The sequence below is a fragment of the Notechis scutatus genome, chromosome 3 (assembly GCF_049901735.1).
Source record: "Notechis scutatus isolate UNSWTSFEM ecotype Mainland chromosome 3, rNotScu1.2, whole genome shotgun sequence".
Classification (NCBI taxonomy): Eukaryota; Metazoa; Chordata; class Lepidosauria; order Squamata; family Elapidae; genus Notechis; species Notechis scutatus.
Window position 1 is genome coordinate 4,535,628 of NC_142011.1, and position 21,617 is coordinate 4,557,244.

Here is a 21,617-nt window from a genome sequence, read left to right on the forward strand (position 1 = left end):
ATATTAAAGAATGCTTCCTGGGGAATTCTGGGATTTGAAGTCCACTCATATTAAAGAATGCTTCCTGGGGAATTCTGGGAGCTGAAGCCCACAGGTCTTCAAATTGCCACGATTGGATTCCCCTGATCCATGCCATCATCCTGAATTTTATCCTATTATGCTCACTGCTGGTTGAAACTCGCTTTATTTATTTATTTATTTTGTTTATTTTGCTGGCCTGGATACCTTATTTCAAGCAATTTCCTTGTTTGTCACCGATCGTCTCATTCAACCGTTTTATTTTCAGCGTCTGAGGAAATCCTTACGGGGAGAGATCTCTCGGGATCCTCCGCTTTCTTCCTCCGATGAGCATGTGATATCCACAGCTTGCAGTGTGTGTGGTAAGACACCAGGCTGAATGTCCACCTGGAAAGGGGTCCAGGAGGCCAGATTAAGTGAGGAGCCTCTGGGTGACTCAAAAGTTTTGTCCAGTCCAGCTGGGGAGCCAGGAAACCCGAATTCCTGTTTTAATCAACAGACGCCGTCTCTTTAGAAAGTGGCGGCCAAGAGAAGAGAATACAGGGTTGAACTGTGGGGGTCCTTGGCGCTCCAGGAGCTGGACGTGTTTCCTTGCAGATGTTTCATGACCCCCACAAGGTAATGTGAGATGGAAGACCCGAATTATTCCATACTCAAAAGCAGAGAAACAGGTCGGGTTCGCCATTCAAAGGTTTATTAAAGAAAATAAGCGTTTGCAAACGGGTCTTCAAGTCCCTTTCAAAGTGGATTGGGCACAAGAGGAGCAAGTTTTCCATATTGAAGCAATACATTTTATACCCCTGCACAGAACACATTACGCCTAAGAAGCCCTCCTCACACACCCCCTTATTCTCTATATTCTAAAATGAGATTAACTATAAGCTTGAGGGTCAGCATAACATTGTTTTCTGTGTTTCAGTGTCTTATCCTGTTTTAGTGCTGGCTTTTACCTTTATTCAATAAATAACAATGTATCATGTACTTGTGGCCGAACACATTTTGGGTTTTAGGGTGGAGCTTTTATGCAGAAAAAGAGGAAGCGAACAGAAAAGCATCAGAAAGAGCAGGGAAGAATCTTCTAGTCTAACTGCATCAAAATTCCATCATAAAAGAGAAACTTATAATTCTTTTCTTTCAGTAAGATCATCGGTGTTGGAAGGAAGTAGGGTTTGTGGAGTGGGGGAGGAGGAGGAAGAGGAGGAGAAGGACTGGGGGGTCCTTGATGCTTTCTAAGAGAGTGGAGGCCAAGAGAAGAGAATTACAGCAGGGGGTCTCCAAACTTGGCAACTTTGAAGACTTGTGGACTTCAACTCCCAGAATTGGCAAGCCAGCATGACTAGCTGAGGAATTCTGCAAGTTGAAGTCCACAAATCTTATAAAAGTTGCCAAGTTTGGAGACCCCTGGAATACAGTAGGGTTGAACTGTGGAGTCCTTGGTGCTCCAGGAGCTGGGGTTGTTGTCTCGCAGATGTTTCATGACCCCCCCCCACAAGGTATAATAACATCATCGGTGTTGGAAGTGTAGGAAGTTATCACCCACCCCTCTCCTAGAAAAATGAAATACCCTAGGAAATATTTAAAAAGGCAGAATATTTCCCCTAAAAACAAGTAGAAACTCAGAAGCAGAAACTCACCTAAGGAGTAGAAACTCAGCCCCCCCCACCCCCACCTTTGTTAATGAGCCCTTACTCTGGCCTGGTCCAGTCTATTCTACATAACAAAGGTCTACTCCAGGCAAAGCCATAATAGGAATTGCCCAAAGCCCTTTCATTACATCATCATCCAGCAAAGGCTCAACCAAGCCTTTGGGGACTCAGGACAGCCTACAGAGTTGCCCCCCGCACGGCCCCATGGGAGTTTGACAACCAATCAGAATACAACCTCAAATTCAAATCCCAAATCCAGAGGGCATAAAACCAAGGGACTCTCAGCATCTCTGTCCTTCTTTTCCTTCACCCAAGGCATGTGATCCTGTCCACCATTAAACCATCTTTCCAAGCAGCCTCCATGTTTCCAGAGTCTTTTTCCCCACTTGGAATTGAACCCAGAAGGATAATTCCTCCAACAAAAGAAAGTGGGGTTTGTGGAGGGAGAGGAGGAGGAGGAGGAGGAGGAGGAGAGAGAGGAGGAAGAGAAGAAGACTGTAGCGGTCTCTGAGCTGGGTGGTTTCCTCGCTGACATTTGCAGACGTTTCATGACCCAACAAGGTAACATCATCAGTGCTAGAAGGGAGTGGAGTCTGCAGAGAGGAAGAGGAGGAGGAGGAGGAGGAAGATGGGGAGGAGGACTGTGAGGTCCTTGATGCTTTCTAAGAAAGTGGTGGCCAAAAGAAGAGAGTACAGGGTTGATCTGTGGGGTCCTTGGTGCTCCAGGAGCTGGGTTGTTTCCTTGCGGATGTTTCATGACCCCATCAGGTAAGATCATCGGTGTTGGAAGGAAGTAGGGTTTGTGGAGTGAAAGGGGGGAAGGAGGAGATGGAAGAGGAAGAGGAGGAGGAGGAGGAAGAGGAGAAGATTCTATTTTATTTATTTATTTTATTTATTTATTTGATTTGCCAATTGTTTACAAGATAATAAGTATAAGTGTATACATAGTTGTGAATACATGAAATGGGTACATATAAGAAAGATAAAAGAAGAATAAGAGAAACAATAGGACAGGGACGGTAGGCACGTTGTGACCTGGGTAGTTTCCTCGCTGACGTTTGCAGACGTTTCATGACCCAACAAGGTAACATCATCAGTGCTAGAAGGGAGTGGAGTCTGCAGAGAGGAAGAGGAGGAGGAGGAGGATGGGGAGGAGGACTGTGAGGTCCTTGATGCTTTCTAAGAAAGTGGTGGCCAAAAGAAGAGAGTACAGGGTTGATCTGTGGGGTCCTTGGTGCACCAGGAGCTGAGCTGTTTCCTTGCGGATGTTTCATGACCCCATCAGGTAAGATCATCGGTGTTGGAAGGAAGTAGGGTTTGTGGAGTGAAAGGGGGGAAGGAGGAGGTGGAGGAGGAAGAGGAGGAGGAGGAGGAGAAGATTCTGACCTGGGTGGTTTCCTCGCTGACGTTTGCAGACGTTTCATGACCCAACAAGGTAACATCATCAGTGGTAGAAGGGAGTGGAGTCTGCAGAGAGGAAGAGGAGGAGGAGGAAGATGGGGAGGAGGACTGTGAGGTTCTGGATGCTTTCTAAGCCCCCAGGTGGCAGGAAAGAGACATAGGAGTAGTGGACACCACAGGTATTGCAACAGAGAGATGCTAGGGGCCTAAGTAAGACTTTAATGGCATCAGGAAGCAGATAGGATGAAGACCAGTGCTGGGATTCCAACCGGTTTGGACCACTTTGGCCGAACCGGTTGTTAAATTGCTGGCTGGCCCCCATCCATGCCCAACCAGCCAGTCATTAGAGCAGAGAACCAGTTGTTCAATTATTTGAATCCCACCACTGATGAAGATTCAATGCAGGGTGTGCCTTGGTCACCCCAAGAAGGGGTGATTGGGAGGAGAAGCAATATTTGGGGCGACTCAGGTGGCAATTCGAGACTCGGAGTCCTGTCGCATTGTGGATTGCAATCCAGGGCATTGTGTCAATCAACCAATGGAAGCGTTTGAGTAATCAAGTCAAACACATAAGCATTGCTGTGCACTGGACCCATTTCTCCATCTTTGCAAATTTTAAGATGAGTGGATTTCAAATCCCAGAATCCCTCAGCCTCTTTGTAAACCAGCTTTTCTCAATCTTGGCTAGTTTAAGATCTGTGGGCTACAATTCCCAGAATTCCCCAACCTTTTTCTATGCCAGGGCTTCTCAACCTTGTCCACTCTAAGAGGTGGGGACTTCAACTCCCAGAATCCCCCTGCCTCTTTCTCAGCCAGGGTAACATTAAGCTGTGTGGACTTTTAATTCCCAGAATTCCTAGGGAATTGAAGAATGCCTGTGGATTTCTGGGAGTTGAAGTTCATACATCTCAAAATGGCCAAGATTGAAAAACATAATTGCTGTAGTCCAGGGGTGTCCAACCTTGGCAACTTTAACACTTGTGGACTTCAACTCCCAGAATTCCTCAGCCAGCAAAGCAAAGTTGAAGTCCACAAGTCTTAAAGTTGCCAAGGTTGACACCCCTGCTGTAGTCTAACCTTTGCTCTAACCATTGAGCAACAATGTTCTATCTATTTATCCTGATGTGAAATTCTAGCACTGTGCAAAACTTACCAAATATGCAGATGCTACTAAGCTAGCAGGAATAGCCAACACCCAAGAAGATAGGCTAAGATGGATCTTGACAGACTAGAACCATGGGCCCTATCTAAGAAAATGAAATTCAATGTAGAGAAAAGTAAAGTCCTACACTTAGGCAAGAAAAACCCAAAGGACACATATAGACTGGGTGAAACCAGGCTCAATAACAGGAACTGGGAGAGGGATCTTGGAGTCTTAGTGGACAACCAGCTAAATAGGAGCCAGCCAAAAAAGCCAAATCAATCCTAAGCTGCATTAACAGAGGGATACAATTGAGATCAAGGGAGGTATTACTACCACTCTGTAAAGCCTTAGTAAGACCACACCTAGAGTACTGCATCCAGTTTTGTTCACCACACTATAAAAAAGATGTTGAGACTCTAGAAAAAGTACAGAGAAGAGCAACCAGGATGATGAGAGGACTGGAGACTAAAACATATGAAGAACAGTTGCAGGAACTGGGCCTGGCTAGTCTAGGGAAGAGAAGGACCAGGGGAGACAGGAGAGCATCTTCCAATATTTGAGGGGCTGCCACAGAGAAGAAGGGGTCAAGCTATTCTCCAAAGCACCCAAAGGCCAGACAAGGAATAATGGATGGAATCAAGGAGAGATTCAACCTGGAAATAAGGAATTTTCTGACAGAACAATCAACCAATGGAACAGAAGTTGCCTTTGGAAGTTGTGGGAGCTTCATCACAAGAAGAGACTTGACTGCCATTTGTCAGAAATGGTGTAGGGTCTCCTGCTTGGGCAGGGGGTTGGACTAGATGACCTACAAGGTCTCTTCCAACTCTGATGATCTGTTATCTGGAATGGAATGAAATGGAATGGAATGGAATAGAATAGAATAGAATAGAATAGAATAGAATAGAATAGATCCCTTCCAACTCTGTTATTCTGTTAAATCTGTTCAGATTTAAGCCAGGGCCTACCCTGATATAGTTTCTCTCCCCAAACCAAGCATCTCTGCAACCAACGTCCAGTTTGTGCGCCAAACCTCCCACAACCCACATGCTGACTCACAAGCTGCAGCCTGGAACATGGCTATACACACAGACACACACACACACACACACACACACACACAGCCTCCCCCTCCAAAAAAAAAATACACCAAAAAGAATGTAAGTTTTGCCCCCGTGTCTCTAACGCTGAGCACCCAAGGTCTTGCTGGATGTTTTTCCCAGTTAGTTCCCTGCCTTCCAGTTGGGCTGCCCACTCTCTCCCCTCCTTATTTTGGGGGCTTTGATTTATGGCACTGACTGCACCACGCAGCTGTGAGCGAAAATCCCAGGTGGTTTGGGGTGGGTGGGGAGCAGTTTGTTCTCACTGTGTCTAATCCGTCCCAGGCCCCAATAAACAGCCGTGAGAGATTTCAAAACACCAGTTTGCAGCCACTGGGCTTTACTGGAGGGGACTGGATGACGGGAGTGGGTGGGTGGGGAGGAAACGGTTTTTCTCGTGTTCTGTAAATAAATAACCCCGGGACGTTTAAAAAGAAGCGGTTTGTGGCTGTTGTTTTTTTTTTTTGTTTCCAACTTCATGTTTTGTTTCGTTTTTTAAATTTTATTCTGCATATACACATCAATGCCTAAACGGTGTGGCACCTAAGCGTCATACATTTTGGTGTGAACAAAAATAACAACGTTAATCGTATCCCTTACATTCATCAAACTTATATAATTCTGATGCTAAAACACATATTTGTATTAAATTATAATCCTTCATTCTTTAATTATTCAATATTCCAGTACATTCTTCTAATGCTAATGCCAATGTGGTTGTTTTTTTGTTTTTTTTTAAGGAAGCAAACCTCCGCTTTGGAAATACAAGGGGAGGGGGTGTCTTTGGAGGAGAGGCTGGTCCAGCCCTTGGGACTGCCAGGGGTCTTCAAACCCCCTCCTCCCAATAAGTTCCCCAATAAGCAGGAGCGATTTGAGGAATGGGTTTTAAACAGACTATGGGGTCTTTAACAGTGGTGGGATATAGAAAATATAGAATGGTAAATAAGATAAGTAATGGTATATAAGGTGAGCATGAATTTGATTTAGGTCTGTAAAAAAGATGTAACCCGGGGCTAAGCCACTTTCCAAAAAGAAGTTTTATGTTTTATGTTTTGTATTTTGTGTGTTTATGTTTGATTGAGAATTAAGAAAACCTTGATAGAAAGAAATATAATTGAATAAAAGTAAAGGGAGAAATAATGAGAAATTTGGAAAAGATATATATGTGCTTAAATAGAAATGTGATAATTTGGAACTATGCTGTACAAAATAATGTTTCATTTGCTTTGTTAAAACCTATAAGTAGCTTTTAAAAAGGAGGTTTTATGTTTCTATGTCTTATGTTTTGTTTGTCTTTAAAAATTAATAAAATTTGTTTTAAAAACAACAACAGTGGTGGGATTCAACATTTTTTGCTACCGGTTCTGTAGGTGTGGCTTGGTGGGCGTGGCTTGGTGGGCGTGGCAGGGGAAGGATACTGCAAAATCCCCATTCCCTCCCCACCCCACTAACCTGCTTTCCAGCCCCGTTCTCCTGTGCAGGGCAACCAAAGGAGACAACCAGCCGATCAGCTGGGACTCAATGGGAGGCAGAGAAGAGGTGGGGTTGGCGGGGCCAGTCAGAGGTGGGATTTTCCGGTTCTCTGAACGACTCCAAATTTCTGCTACCGGTTCTCCAGAACTGGTCAGAACCGGCTGCATTTACCACTTCTGGACTTTAAAAAGCCTTATCTGACACCAAGCAGGTATAGGTAGCTCCCAACTTTACAACACTTCGTTTAATATGCAAATTTAATGTTTCAAAAGTTTCCACGGCACTGAAAAAAGAGAGGTCAGTTTTTCACACTTACGACCGTTGTAGCTTTCCCATGGTTACGTGATCGAAATTCAGACCCTTGGCAACTGGCATGGACTTATGACGGTTGCAGTGTCCCAGGGACAAGTTACCTTCAGACAAGTCAAGTCAGCTGGATTCGCTTCATCACTCGGGTTACCAACTTAACAAATGCAGGGAAGGCACTTCGTGGCGAGGAAAGCCATCTGACGGGGCGAAGCTCACTTAGCGACTGTCTCGCTTAGCCACGGAAATGTTGGGCTCCGTGGTGGTAAGTCAAGGAGTACCTGATTCGTCTGCTTTAACTGGGGTTCACTGAGCTACTTTCGATGGTTGATCAAGGATGCCAATCCAGCTTAAGCAAACCCTTGGCCCAGGGGTGGGATTCGAACTTTTTTTTACTACCGGTTCTGTGGGCGTGGCTTGGTGGGTGTGGCTAAGTGGGCATGGGCATGTGACTGGGTGGCGTGACCTTTTTTTTTGCAGCCACCCCCCATTTTGGGGGTCTTCTGGGCCTCAGAGGAGCCTCTAGGGGGCCATTTTTGCCCCTGAGGGCCCCCCATTTTGGGGGTCTTCTGGGCCTCAGAGGAGCCTCTAGGGGGCCATTTTTGCCCCTGAGTCCCCCCATTTTGGGGGTCTTCTGGGCCTCAGAGGAGCCTCTAGGGGCCATTTTTGCCCCTGAGGGCCCCCCATTTTGGGGGTCTTCTGGGCCTCAGAGGAGCCTCTAGAGGGCCATTTTTGCCCTGAGGGCCCCCCATTTTGGGGGTCTTCTGGGCCTCAGAGGAGCCTCTAGGGGGCATTTTTGCCCCTGAGGCCCCCATTTTGGGAGTCTTCTGGGCCTCAGAGGAGCCTCTGAGGGGGCATTTTTGCCCCTGAGGGCCCCCCATTTTGGGGGTCTTCTGGGCCTCAGAGGAGCCTCTAGGGGGCATTTTTGCTCCTGAGCCCCCCCATTTTGGGAGTCTTCTGGGCCTCAGAGGAGCCTCTAGGGGGCATTTTTGCCCCTGAGGCCCCCCATTTTGGGGGTCTTCTGGGCCTCAGAGGAGCCTCTAGGGGGCATTTTTGCTCCTGAGCCCCCATTTTGGGAGTCTTCTGGGCCTCAGAGGAGCCTCTAGGGGGCCATTTTTGCCCCTGAGGGCCCCCCATTTTGGGGTCTTCTGGGCCTCAGAGGAGCTTCTAGGGGGCATTTTTGCTCCTGAGCCCCCGCCCCATTTGGGAGTCTTCTGGGCCTCAGAGGAGCCTCTAGGGGGCATTTTGCTCCTGAGCCCCCCCATTTTGGGAGTCTTCTGGGCCTCAGAGGAGCCTCTAGGGGGCCATTTTTGCCCTGAGGGCCCCCCATTTTGGGGGTCTTCTGGGCCTCAGAGGAGCCTCTAGGGGGCATTTTTGCCCCTGAGGGCCCCCCATTTTGGGGGTCTTCTGGGCCTCAGAGGAGCCTCTAGGGGGCATTTTTGCTCCTGAGCCCCCATTTTTGGGGTCTTCTGGGCCTCAGAGGAGCCTCTAGGGGGCATTTTTGCTCCTGAGCCCCCATTTTGGGAGTCTTCTGGGCCTCAGAGGAGCCTCTAGGGGGCATTTTTGCCCCTGAGGCCCCCCCATTTTGGGGTCTTCTGGGCCTCAGAGGAGCTTCTAGGGGGCATTTTTGCTCCTGAGCCCCCGCCCCCATTTTGGGAGTCTTCTGGGCCTCAGAGGAGCCTCTAGGGGGCATTTTTGCCCCTGAGGGCCCCCCCATTTTGGGGGTCTTCTGGGCCTCAGAGGAGCCTCTAGGGGGGCATTTTTGCTCCTGAGCCCCCCATTTTTGGGGTCTTCTGGGCCTCAGAGGAGCCTCTAGGGGGCATTTTTGCTCCTGAGCCCCCATTTTTGGGGTCTTCTGGGCCTCAGAGGAGCCTCTAGGGGGGCATTTTTGCTCCTGAGCCCCCCATTTTTGGGGTCTTCTAGGCCTCAGAGGAGCCTCTAGGGGGCATTTTTGCTCCTGAGCCCCCACCATTTTGGGGTCTTCTGGGCCTCAGAGGAGCCTCTAGGGGGCCATTTTTGCCCCTGAGCCCCCCATTTTTGGGGTTTTCTAGGCCTCAGAGGAGCCTCTAGGGGGCATTTTGCCCCTGATGCCCCTCCCCCATTTTTGGGGTCTTCTAGGCCTCAGAGGAGCCTCTAGGGGGCATTTTTGCCCCTGAGCCCCCATTTTTGGGGTCTTCTAGGCCTCAGAGGAGCCTCTAGGGGGCATTTTTGCCCTGAGGGCCCCCCATTTTGGGGTCTTCTGGGCCTCAGAGGAGCTTCTAGGGGGCATTTTTGCTCCTGAGCCCCCCCCCCCCATTTGGGGGGTCTTCTGGGCCTCAGAGGAGCCTCTAGGGGGGCATTTTTGCCCCTGAGCCCCTCCCTCCATTTTTTGCCTTCCTGGGCCTCAGCAAGAGGAATCCTGGCACAGCTGATTGTATGATCAGCTGATCGTCGGGAGGGGAAAAAAAGAAAGAAATACCTTAAAGGGCCAGCGTCAGACGGGCGGGGTGAGCGAGCCAGTGGTAACTGGGGAACCGGGTCAGGGGCATGGCCAGCCAGAACTTACTACCGGTTTGGCGACCCAAGCCAAATCCTTGCTACCGGTTCGCCCGATCCGGTGTGAACCGGCTGAATAGCTCCACTGCCTTGGCCCATCAGGTTAAGTGGCAAAAGGGTTAGCCGGATGTAGTAGGTGGTATGAATATGGCATGTATCTTTTTACCTGGTTGGGGATGAATGTGAGCAGACCGATGAGGAATACAGGTGAAGAGGGTGTTTTCAAGTGACAGCCAGGTCCTGTGTGAGGGAGGGAGAGAGGAGAGGAGAGAGAAGATAGTAGGAAATATAAAATAGGAAGGAGGAGAGGAGAGAGGAGAGAGGAAAGGAAAAGGAAAGGAAAGGAAAGGAAAGGAAAGGAAAGGAAAGGAAAAGGAAAGGAAAGGAGGAAAAGAAAGAAAAGGAAAACAGAAGGAGGGAGAGGGAAAAGAGGGAGGAAGAAGGAAAGAAAAAGAAAGAAGGAAAGAAAGAAAAGAGGGAGAGAGGAAGGAAGGAAGGGATAAGGAAAACAGATGGAAAGAAGGAAGGAAGGGGAAAGGAAAACAGATGGAAAGAAGGAAGGAAGGGGAAAGGAAAACAGATGGAAGGAAGGAAAGGAAAAGAAAAGGAAAACAAATGGAAGGAAGGAAGGAAGGGGAATGGAAAACAGAAGGAAGGAAGGGGAAAGGAAAACAGATGGAAGGAAGGGGAAAGGAAAACAGATGGAAGGAAGGAAAGGAAAAGAAAAGGAAAGGAAAAAGAAGGGAAGGAAGGAAAGGAAAGGAAAGGAAAGGAGAGGAGAGAGGAGAGGAGAGGAGAGGAGGGGAGGGGAAAGGAAAGGAAAGGAAAGAAGGGAAGGAAAGGAAAGGAGAGGAGAGGGAGAGGAGAGGAAGGAAAGGAGAGGAGAGGAAGGAGAGGAGAGGAGAGGAGAGGAAGGAGAGGAAGGAAAGGAGAGGAGAGGAGAGGAGAGGAAGGAGAGGAAGGAAAGGAAAGGAGAGGAGAGGAGAGGAGAGGAAGGGAAGGAAAGGAAAGGAAAGGAAAGGAAAGGAAAGGAAAGGAAAGGAAAGGAAAGGAGGAAAAGAAAGAAAAGGAAAACAGAAGGGAGGGAGAGGGAAAAGAGGGAGGAAGATGAAAAGAAAAAGAAAGAAGGAAAGAAAGAAAGAAAAGAGGGAGAGAGGAAGGAAGGAAGGGATAAGGAAAACAGATGGAAAGAAGGAAGGAAGGGGAAAGGAAAACAAATGGAAGGAAGGAAGGGGAAAGGAAAACAGATGGAAGGAAGGAAAGGAAAAGAAAAGGAAAACAAATGGAAGGAAGGAAGGAAGGAAGGAAGGAAGGAAGGAAGGAAGGAAGGAAGGAAGGAAGGGGAATGGAAAACAGATGGAAGGGAAGGAAGGAAGGGGAAAGGAAAACAGATGGAAGGAAGGAAGAAAAGGAAAAGGAAAGGAAAACAGATGGAAGGAAGGAAGAAAAGGAAAAGGAAAGGAAAACAGATGGAAGGGAAGGAAGGAAGGGGAAAGGAAAACAGATGGAGGAAGGAAGTAAAGGAAAAGGAAAGGAAAACAAATGCAAGGGAAGGAAGGAAGGGGAAAGGAAAACAGATGGAGGAAGGAAGGAAAGGAAAAGGAAAGGAAAACAGATGGAAGGAAAGAAGGAAGGGGAAAGGAAAACAAATGGAAGAATGAAGGAAGGAAGAAAATAAAGGGAGGGAGGGAGGACAGGGATACAAAGGAAAGCAGATGGAAAGGAAAAGAAAAGATAAAAATCTCAGATGCTTCATTTGTTCTGGCAGTTACCCAACAGTGCCATCTTTATATCTTTAATCATTTCATCAGAATAGAGCTGGAAGGGACCCTGGAGGTCTTCTAGTCCAACCCCTCACTTAATCTTCTTCTGTTGTCTCACACGTCCTTCCTGGTTGATCCTCCCTCCCTCCTTCCCTCGTTTCCCCCCCCTCCCCTTCTCCAGAATCCTTGGGGTGGGGCTCGGCCGCTTTCTCTGAGCCGGGAAGGTGTCCCTAAGTCTAAGGAAGGAAAAACAGTCTGTGCTGAACCCAGAAAGAGAGTCTCGTTGGGGCCAAAACTGGCCGAGATCCAGTCCTGACATCACCTGGGAACTGGATCCCGAAACGCAGCTGTCCTCTTGTCTTTGTCTTCGCTTCTTCTTCTTCTTTTTTTTTCTTTTTCTTTTAAACGTTCCAGGGATGTTTTCATCATTCTTTTTATAGCATTTTTTTTCCTCCTCCCAAATATTTTAGGCTCTTCGAATGTTTAACACACACACACACACACACACACACCAGAATGGCAATTTTGGGGCTGGAAAGAGAGAGGAAAAAGGATCGGCCCTTCCAAGGCAAATCCTGCTCTCCGGATTTCCAGCATTTGACAAATATCTTGGTGTGTGTGTGTGTGTGTATGTGTCCCTCAGGGGGGTTGGAAGATGGATTCCAACACTGAGGTTCCAGATCAACACCTCCCCACCTCCCCCAGTTCAATTTCATCCGCTGGCTTTAGGAGCTATCAAGGTAGAATTGAGTAGAGGAGGAAGAAGAAGAGGAAGAAGAGGAGGAGGAGGAGGAGGAGGGAGAAGAGGAGGAGGAGAAAGAAGAAGAGGAGGAGGAGGAGGAAGGGGAGGAGGAGGAAGAAGAGGAGGAGGAGGAAAAAGAGGAGGAGCAGGAGCAGGAGAAAGAGGAGGAGGAGAAAGGGGAGGAGGAGGAAGAAGAGGAAGAAGAGGAGGAAGAGGAGGAGGAAGGGGAGGAGGAGGAAGAAGGGGAGGAAGAGGGGAGGAGGAGGAGGGAGAAGAGGAGGAGGAGAAAGAAGAGGAGGAGGAGAAAGGGGAGGAGGAGGAAGAAGAGGAGGAGGAGGAAAAGAGGAGGAGGAAGAAAAGGAAGAAGAGGGGGAGGAGGAAGAGGAGGAGGAAGAGGAGGAAGAAGAAGAGGAGGAAGAAGAAGAGGGGGAAAAAGAGGAGGAGGAGGAAGAGGAAGAGGAGGGAGAAGAGGAGGTGGAGGAGGAGGAGGAGGAGGAAGAAGAAGAGGAAGAAGAGGGGGAGGAGGAAGAGGAGGAAGAAGAGGGGGAGGAGGAAGAGGAGGAAGAAGAAGAGCAGGAAGAAGAAGAGGGGAAAAGAGGAGGAGGAGGAAGAAAAGGAGGAAGAGGAGAAGGAGGAGGGAGAAGAGGAGGAGGAGGAAAAACAGGAGGAGGAGGAGGAGGAAAAAGAGGAGGAAGAGGAAGAAGAGGGGGAGGAGGAAGAGGAGGAGGAAAAGCAAGAGGAGGAGGAAGAAGAAGAGGAGGAAGAGGAGGAGGGAGAAGAGGAGGAGGAGGAAGAAGAGGGGGAGGAGGGAAAAAGGAAGACAAGGAAGAAGAAGAGGAGGAGGAAGAAGAAGGGGAGGAGGAGGAGAAAGGAGGAGGAGGAGGAAAAAGAGGAGGAGGAAGTAAAAGACTGTGGGATCCTTAGTGCTCTCTGAGCTTTGTGGGTTTTTTACAGATGTTTCATGACCAAACTAGGTAATATAAGTGCTACAAGGGAGTGGGTTTTCCAGAGAGGAGGAGGAGGAGGAGGAAAAAGAGGAGGAGGAAGACAAGGAGGAAAAGAGGAAGAGGAGGAAGAAGTGGAGGAGGAAGAGGAGGAGGAGGAAGAAGAGAAAGATGCGGAGGAAGAGGAGGAGGAAGAAGAAGAAGAGGAGGAGGAAGAAGAAGGGGAGGAGGAGGAAGAAGTGGAGGAGGAAGAGGAGGAGGAGGAAGAAGAGAAAGATGCGGAGGAAGAGGAGGAGGAGGAGGAAGAAGAAGAAGAGGAGGAGGAAGACAACTGTGGGGTCCTTGGGGTTCTCTGCATTTGATGGGTTTCTTGCAATTGTTTCATGCACCCAACTACATCAGTGCTGCAAGGGAGTGGGTTTTGCAGAGTGGAGGAGGACAAAGAGGAGGACTGTGGGGTCCTTGACACGCTCTGAGCTTGGTGGTTTTCATGACCCAGCTAGGGAACATTATCAGGCTAGAAGGGAGTGGAGTGTGTGGAGAGGAGAAGAAGGAGAAGGATTGTGAGGTCCTTCCTGCTTTCTGAGCTTGATGAGTTTCCTGCAGATGTTTCATGACCCAACTAAGGAACATCATCAGTGCTAGAACGGAGTGTGGAGTAGAGGAGGAGGAGGAGGAGGAGGAGGAGGAGGAGGAGGAGGAGACTGTGAGGTCCTTAGTGCTCTCCTTAAGTTTTCCTGCAGACTCCACAAATCATCAGTGTGATCTCTAATTGCAACCTTCCCAGCCAGTTCTGACAAGCAAAGTCAATGGGAGAAGCTGGACTCGCTTAAGGACCACATGGTTCACTTAATGACCGGAATGATTTACTTAGCATCCAGGGCAAAAAAAAAAAAAAAAAGTTGTGAAATCAGGCACGTCTCCGTAAACCATCGCCTCTCTCAGCAGCGGAAATTCCGCTTCCCCAAAAACGGTCAGAAGGCGAGGCCTACCTGTTCCTTATTTTGCTTAAAGGACTCACAGTGCCAAGTTTGGCAGAAGTCAAAGGGCGTGAAATTTTGCAGCCTCTTTTGGCCTCCCGGCTCTCAGAATAATCCAGAAACATTTATTGTTTTTACTTATCCTTCCCTCAACTTTCCCCAAGGACAGACACACAATGGGGTTGACAGCAAGACTCCAAAAACTGACATTTACAATGTGTGTTTTGATTTTATTTAAAACCGCTAGTAGTCGATGGACTCCTGGAGGTTATGTTCACACAACGTGTTTAGCCAGGTGAGGAAAAGCCCTGGCAAATGTTTTTGGGCTACACAATGTTGACTTTGGCTGGGGGGTTTCTCAGGGCATTCAGTAATACGATCCCATCAGGTTTTTCTTAGCTGATTTGTTTGTTGTGGTGCACCAATTTATTTGTTTGATATCAACTTTATTTGCCACCCATCTGCCGCTGCCGTGAACTCTGAGCGGCTTCGCATCCAGATAAAACAAGCACGCAAGAAGGGTAAGTGTAACAACAGATTAAAGTTACAAACGTTCAAAGAAACTAAAAAAAAAGTGTTAAAGAGTTTTGCAGCAGAAATTCGAGTCCAGAAAACACGCAGATGACGGATTCAGCAGGATCGTTAACTTCTTTATAAACATATTGACGTGAATAAAGTTTACGATACCATTTGTAGATTCTTTCAACGTCACCTAAGCAAAAACACAAGCAGCAGCTCAAGAGGGCTCGGAACAAAACTCTGGTTTCACTTTAGTAAGCAAGACTAGCTTCACTTTCAGTTCTCAGCAAAGCGCACAGAGCCAAATCACACCCCAGGCCGTCAGCTCCCATTGGCTGGTCTGTCGCAGTGCTTACTTTGTTAACCATGTCTCTGCCAGTTCATGAATACACTCAGGGGAGGGATTCACAAAATCCCAGCAACCGGTTCGCTGCCCAGTTGCATGGCCTACTGGAACTTCCTATTTCTGGCTTCCGGTGGGCTTCCAGAGCCTGGGGGAGGTCATTTTTGCCCTCCCAATGGTCCAAAGCCCCCACCCCCCAGGCCTGTGGGAGGGCGAAAACAGCCTCCCTGGCTTTGGAGGCCTACCGGAAGCTGGAAACAGGCCCGTTTGCAACTTCTGGTTTTTCCAGGAAGGCTGTTTTTCACTCTCCCAAGGTTCAGGCAAAAATGGCCTCCCCGGGCTCTGGAGGCCCTCCGGAAGCAGGAAACAGGGCCCATTTCCAGACTTCCAGAAAGCCCGTTTTCTCCCCTCCCAGAGCCTCCGCACGGACCCTGCACTTATCTCCATTGAAAATCGGCAGCCTACAAAGAAAATGCATACAAAATGTTTTGCAGATGGCACCTTCCCCCTTCGAGATTGGCGAAGATGCACCCCAACACGAGTCCAAAATGCTGGAAATGCAAAAGCATAGATGGAACTTTTTTCCACATGTGGTGGTCATGTAAGGAAACCCAGAATTATTGGCAAAAAATCAGGAAATGGCTGGAGGAGATAACCAAAGAACAAATCGAATATAAACCAGAGTCCTTCCTTTTAGGGATCTTTGACAAACAATTATCAAAAAAGACGAAATACATAATTATACATATCTTAACAGCGGCCAGGTTAGCGTTTGCTCAGTGCTGGAAACTACCCCATACACCCACTGAACAGATGATTATTCAGAAAATTCTAGACTGCGCAGAAATGGACAAATTAACTCTAGCCTTAAAAAACAAAGAGTCCTCAATATATTACAATAACTGGAATTCTTGGTATAACTGGTTAAAGCAAAGATAGATTGTGCATAAGATAAACTTAGTCAAGAGTAATTCAAATATAGATACCGATAAGATGTGCGTATACGATATAACTTAAGAAGAAAAGATCTTACAGACTGTCAAAAATGAAGATGTTTTTAATTGTTTACCTTCTGCTCTTTTTTCTTTTTCTTCCTTTTTCCTTCTTTTTTGTGTTTCCCTCCTTCTCTTCTCCTGGCCTCTCTTGGCCGTGTTATTTGTGTATATGTTGTAGATTTTTTTTTTAATTGTAAAATTAATAAAATTTGTTTTTAAAAAAAGAAAAAGAAAAGAAAATGGGCCGCGTGGAGACTCCTGGGAGGAGAGAGGAATGAGGGGCGGGCGGTTGAAATACCGTTTTGGTGAACCAGCTGTAACTTTAACATTCGGTTCACTCGAACCGGTCCGAACCGGTAGAATCCCATCCCTGAATATACTCTTGACAAAAAAACAGGGTTTGGAAGGAAGAGGTGGGGTGCCTTGTTAGCATACCAAACCACAAATCCCCAAAACAATGGATTAATTCAATAAACCTGGTTAAGTAGATGGTGTGTAAAACAACCATGGAGGTGGATGAAGAAAAATGGCGCCCAGCTCTGTCAACCTTTGTCCATGAGTTGGGTGGATGTTTTGAATATTTTTGCAGGACCCCTGGCTCCAACAGAGAATGTGCTGGTGGGCGTAGAAGTTCTGCAGCAGTTGTGCCTTGGGACATTGGAAGTCTCTGTAAAATAATAAAGTAAAATACAATAAAATCAGATGGGATGAAATAAAAGAAAACCTAATTTGCCAAGATTCTGAGCACATGGTCTCCCCCAAACTAGTGCTCTGGGTTTTTTTTTAAAAAAAATCCTGATGACCTGCCATAGCTGCCAGTCAGTGCATCAATCAGGGTTGTTGGCAGAAAGTACCACCTGAGGCTTGAAAAAATCTGGGAGGAAGAAGGAGCCTTGCTCTGCCAAAGAGTTTAGAGAGCACAAATGGAATCCAGAGTCGTCGTCCTCCTCCTCCTCCTCCTCCTCCTCCTCCTCCTCCTCCTCCTCCTCCCTCTTCTTCTTCTTCTTCTTCTTCTTCTTCTTCTTCTTCTTCTTCTTCTTCTTCTTCTTCTTCTTCTTCTTCTTCTTCCTTCTTCTTCTTCTTCTTCTTCTTCTTCCTCCTCCTCCTCCTCCTCCTCCTCCTCCCTCCTCCTCCTCCTCCTCCTCCTCCTCCTCCCTGCAAACTCCATTCCCATGTAGTACTGATTATGTTGCCTAGTTTGGCAATGAAACATCTGCAAGAAAACCATCACTCAAAGAGCATCAAGGATCCCATTGTTCTCCTCATCTTCTTCCTCCTCCGCCTCTTCCTCCTACACCCTGCAAACCCCACTCCCTTGTAGCATGGGTGATATTACCTAGTTGGATAATGAAATGTCTGCAAGAAATCAACCAAGCTCAAGAGACCACCCAGGACCCCACTGTTTTCCTCCTCCTCCTCCTCCTCCCTCCTCCTCCTCCTCCTCCTCCTCCTCCTCCTCCTCCTCCTCCTCCTCCTCCTCCTCCTCCTCCTCCTCTTCTCTGCAAACCCTCCCTTCTAGCACTGATGTTGTTACTTATTTAGGTCATGAAACATCTGCAAGCAAACAATCAAGGTCAGAGAGCACCAAGAACCCCACAGTTTTCCTCCTCCTCCTTTGATAGATACAGATAATCAGAGTCGGAAGGGACCTTGTAGGTCATCTAGTCCAACCCCTGCCCAAGCGGAGACCCTACACCATTTCTGACAAATGGCAGTCCAATCTCTTCTTGAAAGTCTCAAGTGATGGCGCTCCCACAACTTCCAAGGGCAACTTCTGTTCCATTGGTGGATTGTTCTCTGTCAGAAAGTTTCTCCTTATTTCCAGGTTGAATCTCTCCTTGTTCAGTTTCCATTCATTATTCCTTGTCTGGCCTACAGGCGCTTCAGAAAATAGCTTGACCCCTTCCTCCCTGTGGCAGCCCCTCAAGTATTGGAAGGCTGCTATCCTGTCTCCCCTGGTCCTTCTCTTTACTAGACTAGCCAGGCCCAGTTCCTGCGACTGTTCTTCGTACGTTTTAGCCTCCAGTCCCCTAATCATCCCGGTTGCTCTTCTCTGCACTCTTTCTAGAGTCTCAACATCTTTTTTATAATGTGGTGACCAAAACTGGATGCAGTACTCTAGGTGTGGTCTTACTAAGGCTTTATAGAGGGGTATTAGTACCTCCCTTGATCTTGATTGTATCCCTCTGTTAATGCAATTTAGGATTGCATTGGCTTTTTTGGCTGCTGCTGCACATGGCTGGCTCCTATTTAGCTGGTTGTCCACTAAGACTCCAAGATCCCTCTCCCAGTTCCTGCTATTGAGCCTGGTTTCACCCAGTCTATGTGTCCTTTGGGTTTTTCTTCTTCTTCCTCCTCCTCCTCCTCCTCCTCCTTCCCCCTGCAAACCCAACTCCCTCCTAGCAATGATGATGTTATCTAGTTGGGTAATGAAACATTTGCCACCAAACAACCAAGTCCAGAGAGCTCCAAGGATACCACAGGTCAGGGGTGGAATTCTGCCAGTTTGGACCGCTCCTCAGCTGTGTTACTCCCCCAAAGTAACATTAGCAGGTAAGGATTTTTGCATTAATGTTCATATGTGCACAGCGAAGTGTGCAATCACCGAACCAGTTGTTATAGAATAGAAATAGAAATATAGAAATAGAAATAGAATAGCACAGGGTGGTGGTGGGGTTAACCCAATGAAATAAAAATGAGTAAAAATCATCATTTTTCTCCATCCATATAGCAAGAGTCACCCACATAGGTACACAATTGGAAAGATGCATATGAAGAACGGCTGCAGGAATTGGGCATATTTGGTTTCATGCAAAGAAGGACTGGGGTGTGTGTGTGATATGAGAGCAGTCTTCCAATATTTGAAGGGCTGCCCCAAAGAAGAGGGGGTCAATTTATTCTCCAAAGCCCCTGTGTTGTAATGACGAGGCAGTCGAGTTGTTTGATCATGAACAACTGAATCATGATGATCTTTATTAGAGTCTAGTCTTGCATTTATACACATTTTTGGTTATCCTCCATCACTGGTTAACTTTGGTTACTGCTTCACTTTCGTTACTGTTTAGCACAGTAATCCATACAATTAATTATCTCTAGTTAAAGTCTAACATACGTTGACTTCCTCTCTCTAATCCTCCTTTAGGTTAGTGACTTTGTTTACCTGAGTTGTATTTGCTTGGAAACATTCTTTATCTGAGGTTTGCCATCCGAGATTGGAATATTCCTGCAATTACAACTCTACACCCCTGAAGGCAGGACAAGAAGCAACTGTGGGTGGAAACTCATCAAGGAGAGAAGAAGCAACCTGGAATTAAGGAGAAAATTCCTGAGAGTGAAGACAATCCATCAATGGAACGGATGACCTCCAGAAGTTGTGGCTGCTCCAACTTTTTGAGATTTTTAAGAAGAGATTGGACAAGCATTTTTCTGAAATGGTATAGGATCTCCTGCTCGGGGAGGGGGTTGGACTAGATGACCTCCGAGGTCCCTTCCAACTCTGTAATTTCTGTAAAGGTCTCCTGCTCGAGCAGGGGGATGGACTAGATGACCTCCGAGGTCCCTTCCAACTTGGTAATTCTCTTAAAAGCCCAAATAAAAAACACAGGGAATTTGATAAGTAGCTTCTCCTGATCTCTTCAAAAGGTCACTTGCTATTCTCCTTCCTCCTCCTCCTCCTCCTCCTCCTCCTCCTCCTCCTCCTCCTCCTCCTCCTCCTCCTCCCCCTCCTCCTCCCAAATCCCACCGTCCTCCTTCCAAATCCCAGAAGGGGACAGGGTGTGAAACCTACAGCTCGGGGTGAACAGCAGGTTAATTTCCAACTGCAGCTTCCCTCGGAAAACAATAGGACAATGCGCTGCCTACGCAAACCAGAGCCAAGGAGGGGAAGTTGTAAGATCTGCATGCAGGGCTGGGGGAATGAAACCCGGAGGAAGGCCCCCACTTCGCGGAGGCCATTAGCGGCCAGAGTTGGCCACGGTCCTGCTCCTGCTGTCCAGGGAGGTCCCTAGGGCCCACTCCGACTGGGCTTGAAGGTCACCTGGCCGGCATCTCTTCAAAACAGCTTCTACCTTTGGGCCCAAGGAGAGGAAAACAAGGGGAAACTCATCTCCCCCACCCAGCCCTGAAATCCTGGCAAGATGACCCTCCTCCCTTCCGGGATGGATGGAGCCCTTTCGCACCGCACCAAGACGGGGGAGCGTAGAGGGAAGGGGGCTGCAGAAGGGAGAGCCAGGATGCGCAGCGGAGTTAATGGAGTGAACTAATTCTTGAATTAATGGGATTTCGGGGATTTGTGCATTGTTTCTTGCCTTTCTTTCTTTCTTTCTTTCTTTCTTTCTTTCTTTCTTTCTTTCTTTCTTTCTTTCTTTCTCCACCTCCTCCTTCTCCTCCTCCTCCTTTCCTTCCTTCCTTCTTTCCCTTCCTACTTCCTCCCTCCTTCCTCCCTCTTTCTCTTTTCTCTTCTTTCTTTCTTTCTTTCTTTCTTTCTTTCTTTCTTTCTTTATTTCCTTCCTTCCTTCCTTCCTTCCTTCCTTCCTTCCTTCCTTCCTTTCTTTTCTCCTCCTCCTCCTCCTCTTTCCTTCCTTCTTTCTTTCCCTTCCTACTTCCTCCCTCCTTCCTCCCTCTTTCTCTTCTTTCTTTCTTTCTTTCTTTCTTCTTTTTCTTTCTCTTTCTTTCTTTCTTTCTTTCTTTCTTTCTTTCTTTCTTTCTTTCTTTCTTTCTTTCTTTCTTTTCTTTTTTCTCCTCCTCCTTCTCCTCCTCCTCCTTTCTTCCTTCCTTCCTTCTTTCCTTCCTTCCTTTGTTCCTTCTTTCCTTCCTTCCTTCTTTTCTTTCTTCTTTCCTTTTCCTTCCTTCCTTCCTTCCTTCTTTCCCTCCTTCCTTCCTTTGTTCCTTCCTTTGTTCCTTCCTTTGTTCTTTCCTTTGTTCCTTCCTTCCTTCCTTCCTTCCTTCCTTCCTTCCTTCCTTCCTTCCTTCCTTCCTTCCTTCCTTCCTTCCTTCCTTCCTTCCTTCCTTCCTTCCTTCTTTCCTTCCTCCCCATTGAATCCAATGGAGTTGCAACAACCATTTATCCAGGGAAACATCAGTAGCAGCTACATATATCCGACAAACACCACCAAGAATAAGTACGAAAATAACAACTGGTATAAGCATTTTAAGTAGTTTTCGTGCTTTCTACTTAAGTGGGGCCATCTAGTCACCAAAGGGGCTGCTCCATTGACTTTGGGCTCTCTTATGTCCTGCCGGGAACTGAAAACAGAGGCGAGAAAATAGATCTCCAGAGCCAGCAGGAATTCGGCATCCAAGGGATAGAAGGGGAACTCGTGAAATTTGCAGATGAGGCCAAGCTGTAGGGGAATTGCTAACACTTTGGAAGACAGACTCAAGACTCAGAAGGACCTTGATAGATTTGAATACTGGAGCCTACCTACCAAAGAGAGAAGCAACCTGGAATTCAGGAGAAACTTCCTAACAGTGAGGAAATTAACCAGTGGAACAGCCTGCCACCAGAAGTTGTGGGCGCTCCATCCCTGGAGACTTTTAAGAAGAGACTGGATAGTCACCTGTCTGAAATGGTCTAGGTCCATAATGATGAACCAATGGCATGCATGCCAGAGGTGGCACACGGAGCCTTCTCTGTGGGCACGCGCCATCGCCAGCTGCTCTTCTAAAACGGCCAGGAAAATGGCCAAAAAACAGCCCGATTTGGGGGC